Source organism: Elephantulus edwardii, unplaced genomic scaffold, assembly GCF_000299155.1.
Source record: "Elephantulus edwardii isolate Elephantulus edwardi_28Jun2011 unplaced genomic scaffold, EleEdw1.0 scaffold00449, whole genome shotgun sequence".
In the NCBI taxonomy this organism is placed as follows: Eukaryota; Metazoa; Chordata; class Mammalia; order Macroscelidea; family Macroscelididae; genus Elephantulus; species Elephantulus edwardii.
The window spans coordinates 252,062-258,410 of NW_006400199.1; positions in this window are offsets into that span (position 1 = coordinate 252,062).

Below are 6,349 nucleotides of genomic sequence, written 5' to 3' on the forward strand. Positions count from 1 at the left end.
GCACATTAACTACAACAGCATTGTTAGTCACTGTGTCAACCAATCTTGTTGAGTGTTTTTGTCTCTCTCTGACCTTCCCGATTCACAGTGAGCTTACATATAACAGAACAAAGCCCTGCCTAATTCTGTGCGTACTTAGTCTCTCTTAGCTTTTATATCCGTTGTTAAAATCACTGTAACCCACCTCATTGCAGGTCTTCCTCTTTTATTGATTTCACATGATCAGTGTACTTGTTATATGCCATCAAGTTGACTATGACTCATAGCAGCCCTATGAACTCTGCCCTATCTTGAGCCAATCTCATGGTATCTGACACTCTTGCCTCCATTGCCACAGTCACTATGTCAACCCATCTGACGTAGGGCCTTTCTCTCCTGCACTGCTCCACCCTTCCAAGCATGAAATCCCTTTCCAAGGACTGGTCCCTCCTAGCAACATGCTGAGAGTTATGTGAGACAGAGCTTAAAAATCCTTGCCTCCAAGGAGCAACCCGGTTTCACCTTCTCTTGGAAAGACCTGTTTGTTCTCTTGGCAGTCCATGTTCAGTACTCTTATCCAGCACTACTTAAAAGCATCCATTCTTCTTTTGTCATCCTAAGACATTGTTCAGCTCTCAGATGCATAGCAAGTAATTGTGAAGACAATGGCTTGGAGCAAGTGTTCCTTTAGTCCCTAGATTAACATCGTTGCTCCTAAAGCAACTCATCCTGAGGTCAAGAGTGTTGTTTGTGAATCTGAATAAGATAAAATTGTTAACAACCTCATATTGTTAACAACCTCAATCTCTTCTCCATCTATTATAATGCTGCCAGTTGGCCTGCTGGTGAGCATCTTTCTTTTCTTGATGTTGAGATGCAATCCACATTGAAGACTGCATCCTTCACCTTCTGCAGCAAAAACTTCAAGTCCTCAGTTTTAGCAAGAAAGGTTGTGTCATCTGCCTAACACAGGTTGTTGTTGAGTCTTCCTCCAAACCTGATACTACATTCTTCTTCATAAAGTTGAGCCTCCCAAATGATCTGTTCTGCATACAGATTGAAAAGGCATGGAGAAAGGACACATGCCTGATGCTTTCCTTTTTTGATTTTGAACAATGCAGTGTTTCCTTGCTCCGCTTGGATGACTGCTTCCTGGTCCAAGTATATGTTTCGCCTGAGCATAATCAACTGTTCTGGGACTCCTGTTCTTCTCAATATTAGCCACAATTTGCTGTGATTCACAAAATCAAATGCTTTTGCATAGTCAATAAAATACAAAGAGACATTCTCCTGGTACTACTTTCAGCCAAGATCCATCTAACATTGGCAATAATATCCCTAGTGCCATGGCTTCTTTCAAACCCAGCTTGTATTTCTGGCAGTTCTTAGTCGATGCACTGCTTCATTTGGTTTTGGATGATCCTCAGCAGTATTTTTCTTGTGTGTTATTACCGATATTGTTTGAGAATTTCCACACTCAGTCAGATTACCTTTTTTTGGAATGGGAATAAATATGGATCAATTGGCCAGATAGGTGTCCTCAAATTTCTTGGTACAAGCTGGTGAGCATGTCCAGGGCTGCATCTGTTAGTTGAAATATGTCAATTGGCATTTATTCCATCAATTCCTGGGGCCTTATTTTTTTGCCAAATCCTTCAGAGCAGCTTCAATTTGCTCCTTCATAACCATTGCATCTTGATCATACGCTGTTTCATGAAATTCTTCTGTATCAGCCAATTCTTTTTGATACAGGGACTCTGTGTACTCCATCCATCTTCTTTTGATGCTTCCTGGATCATTCCATATTCTGCCCAAAGCATCTTTTAAGTATTGCAACCTGAGGCTTGAACTTGTTCTTCAGATCCATCAGCTTAATCATAAATTTGACAAGAAAAAAACTGAAGCCTCAAGTTGCAACAATGAAGGAGTCTCTAAGCAAAATATTGAATAGCACATCAAATGAAGTACCAGGGGGGAGGGCGGTGTGCAGGGAGAAGGGTGCAACAATGAATGAATGGAATTCCAAAATCTCTGTAGATGTTCACTGAAAAGAAAAATAAACAAACTAAATTAAATTTAAAAAAATGAAGTACCAATGGAAGAAGGAAAAACATATAGAAGGAATATCTGTATTTTAAAAAACCAACTGATGTTCAGTGATTCCAGGAAGTAGGGTATGATCAAGATCCAGTGGTAAGGTGTTTGCAAAACGTAAGTCTCAAAGAATTGACAGGATACGAACCAAAATGTTTTACCCAGTGGATACAGTGCTGAAAGTGCTCACTCATCCATGGCAAGAAATTTGGGAAGATAGCTCATTGGCCAACTCACTGGACAAGATCCATATTTGTGCTTACTCCAAAAGTGAGCCAATGGATGTGGAAATGATGGAACAGTATCATTATTATAATTTACAAGCAAAAGTTTGCTGAAGATAATGATGAAACAGTTCCAACAGTGCGTCAACAGAGAACTTTCCGAAATTCATCCAGATTCAGAAGAGAGCATCAAAACCAGGAGATTCTTGCTGACATCAGGTGGATCTTGGTTGAAAGTAGACAACACTCAAAAGATGTTTACCTTGTGTTATTGACTATGCAAAGGCATTTGACTATGAGGATCATAACAAATTACAGATAACATTGCAAAGAGTAGGGATTACAAAAACCAATGTGTTTAAGAGAAACTTTTACAAAGAAGCAGCCATTCAAACAGAACAAGGGGATACTGTGTGGTTTTAAAATCAGAATAGCTATGTGCCAAAGTTGTATCTTTCATCAAGCCTATTTAATCTGTTTGCTGAATAAATAAGGAAAACAACTATATGAAGAACGTGGCACCGGATTGGAGAAAAACTCGTAACAACTTTTGATAAACAGATGATACATTCTTGCCTGCTACAAGTAAAGAGGACTTGAAGATTACAGATTACGCATCACATGAAGAAATCTTCATGACTAGACCAACAATCAACATAATAAATAGAGAAGATAATGAATTTGTCAAGAGTTCAAGTTTAATTTTATTTGGATACACAATCAACACCCAGGTAAGCAGCAATCAAATCAAATGACACATCACAGTGCTCAGATCTACTGCAAAAGAACTCTTTACGGTGTTAAAAGGCAAAAGAAGCCAAAGGTGTGACCCAAGGCTTGGTATTTTCAGTTTCCTCCTTTGCATGTGAAAGATGTACAATGAATAAGGAAGATCAAAGAGGATTGATGCCTTTGAATTATAATATTGTTATGTGTCCTCGAGTCACCTGCAACTCTATGTACAATAGCTCTGAATCCTGCCCTATCCTGAATCAATCTCATTTGTCTCTGACACTCCTAATCCCATTATGCCAGTCACTGAGTCAATCCATCTCATCCAGGGTCTTCCTTTTTTGCACTGTGCCTCCACCCTTCCAAGCATGATGTCCTTCTGCAAGGACTGGTTCCCTCCTTGCAATATGTCCAAAGTATGTAAGACAGAACTTCAAAATCCTTGTCTCCAAGGAGCAGTTTGGTTTCACTTTCTCCAGAATAAATGTGTTTGTTCTCTTGGCAGTCCATGGTTTGTTCAATACTCTTCTCCAGCACCACAACTCAAAGGCATCAATTATTCTATTATCCTTAGTCATTATCCAGTTCTCTGATGCACAGCAGTAATTGTGAATACCATGGCCTAGATCAGGCACACCTTAGTCTCTAGACTGATATCATGCTCTTCAGCACTCTAAGACAGGTCCTTGACAACATATTTTCCTAATGCAATTTGTTTTTTATTTCCTGACTATTGGTGCCAAGAAAGTTAACTGTGGAACCAAGCAAACTGTAATGATTAATAATCTCAATCTCTTCTCCGTCTATCAAGATGCTGCCAGTTGGCCCAGTGCTGAGAATCTTTAGACAACATAATATTAGTCAGGAATATCAAATATACCATGGACTGCCAGCAGAAATTTGTTTTTGAAGAACAGTCAGAATGATTCAATGATTCCTAGAAGCAAAGATGTTGAAACTTAATCTCAAGGACTTTGGACATGTTATCAGGAGGGACCAGTCCCTGGAGAAGCACATCAGTAAAACAAGGGGAAGACTCAATGACAAGGATTAATGCAGTAGCTGCACCACTGGGCTCAAATGCAGCGACGAACGTGAAGATGGCACAGAACCAGACAGGGTTTCTCTGTTGTATCATTGAGTTGGGACCAACATGAAGTTTAAGAATATTATTGGCTGCTGCACAGTAATTCCAAATCATAGTGATCCTATGTACAACAGAGGGAAACACTATCTGGTCTTCTGCCAGCTGTCCAGTTGTTGCTGTTTGAGCCCACTGCCACAGTCTCTTCAATAAGGTAATATAGCTTCACATTTTTCAGGGATAGCTCCAAAATTATTTTAGCATCTTTACTTAGGACCTAAGCCTTTCCCATCTAGGAACATGAAGTCAGTCATCTATTCAAGTAACATACCCAAGTGCTTCCTTGCATCTGATATGGGGCTGGGCCGAGAAACATCAGGAGGCAAGGGCTTCACCTGTGATCTTCACGGATTTGCCTTCTGCTTGCTGTGTGTGGAGATGTTTAACTTGGTTTCTGTGTTGTCACCCATAGCTTGAGGATTCCCAGTTAGATACAAGCTTAAAATCCTAACCAATTAATTAAAGTTTTCCAGGAATGATTATTTCAGGTGAGGGGTGTGTGTGTGTGTGTGTGTGTGTATGTGTGTGTGTGTGTGTTTATATTCAATTCTATTGTTCGTCTTCCCTCTCAGTAAGTCCAGGAAGGTGAAACTTAACACAGAATCCAAACCTCTTGAGTTGATTCTGACTCAGGCGAGTCTCCCCTGTGTTTTCCAAAGCTGTAATTCTTTATGAGAGCAGACTGCCCATCGTTCTCCCTGGGAACCTCCAGTGGATTCAAACTGCCAACCTGTGGTTTAGCAACCCAACACATACGTAACCCACTACGCCGCCGGGGCTCCATGAAGGTAAAGTACTCTGTAAAACATGAAGAGACTATTGGCTTCCTCATTTCATCACATCATGGCTTTATTTTTCTTCATCTCTTAACTGGTCACAAAATGGAAAGGAAATATATATTAGGCACTATTTGTTATATTTATGGAAATAAAGTTTGCAGTTTATTCTTGAAGTATAAAACTCAGGAGAAAGAAATGGCTTTTCTTTGGTCCCAATGCAGGTGTACATTTTCTTTTCTTGTATGTAATCTGGGGATTTTCTTCCAGGGACATGGGGATACACAAGTGTATGTTGGTTAGATTCTACTTTCCCAATAACCTGTCAAGGAGGAGAGGTAGAGAATTTCAGTGTACTACAGCCATTCTCGTACTGAAGGATGTTACTGCTACTGCAATAATGTCATGGAAGAACAAAGTAGTTCATGGATTCCTTTATTTATTTAGGAGGGAGGGACCCAGAGGAGGAGAGATGAAAATCACCTACAAGAAATAATTGAGAAGGGTTTGCAGGGCCTGAGCTAGAAAGCAGTAACACTGATTCTATAGTTGGACAGGGATAGTGCACATTTGTAAGTACCTGGTGCGAGTCTTGTAATAAAACCTACCTTATGAATAAGAACAGTGGGGTACTACTTAATACATTCATATATGTTTCTAACCATCAAGATTTTTGTATATACAGTATATGATGTTTTTATAAATGTACAGCTTGGCGTGGGGCGGGGGGAGAGAGATCCTTCTTGGAACAGGTACAGCTTTAAACAAAAAGCCTCAAAATGGCCAGCCACATTCCAATCAAAGACCCAGAGAAAACAAGGCTGGAAACCCAGCCCCCAGCCCAGCAGCTCCTGGTGATTCCAACAGTGTGTAAACCAGAGCTCTCTGTATCTATGGGTTCAGCGGGCATTGCCCACTCTTGGCATTTCATGGGAAATGCCCATTTACAAAGTCCAGCCTGCAGAGCTTGGGTCCTCCCTGAAGGCAGGTGACAGAAAGGAATGTGTAGGTCATGTAAGGAAAAGAAGGACCAAAGAAATGTGCTCTTGAACTAAAGGCACTTGTCAGCGGTCACCTACAGCCATTCCCGGGCCTGGTGAGCGCAGAGGGAGCTGATAAGCTAGAAGCCAACAAAGTCTGAGTGGACCTCGTTCATCCTTTCACCAGGTTTAAATACAATAAATAAATCTTGGTAGGTGGTGGTTTCCCCCTCCTGGGTTGCTAGGATTATTTATGGAGAGACACTCCCAGGCTTGTCCATGCCCTCCATGGGGAAGATGTGGGATAACTCCAGGCCTCAGTGAAGCAACTGCTCACTGTAGGTCAAGCGGGGACCCCCAAACGCCCCCTCCGTTGTCTGCCTGGAGCTCCTCTGACCAGTGCATCAGTCTTTGTGTGCT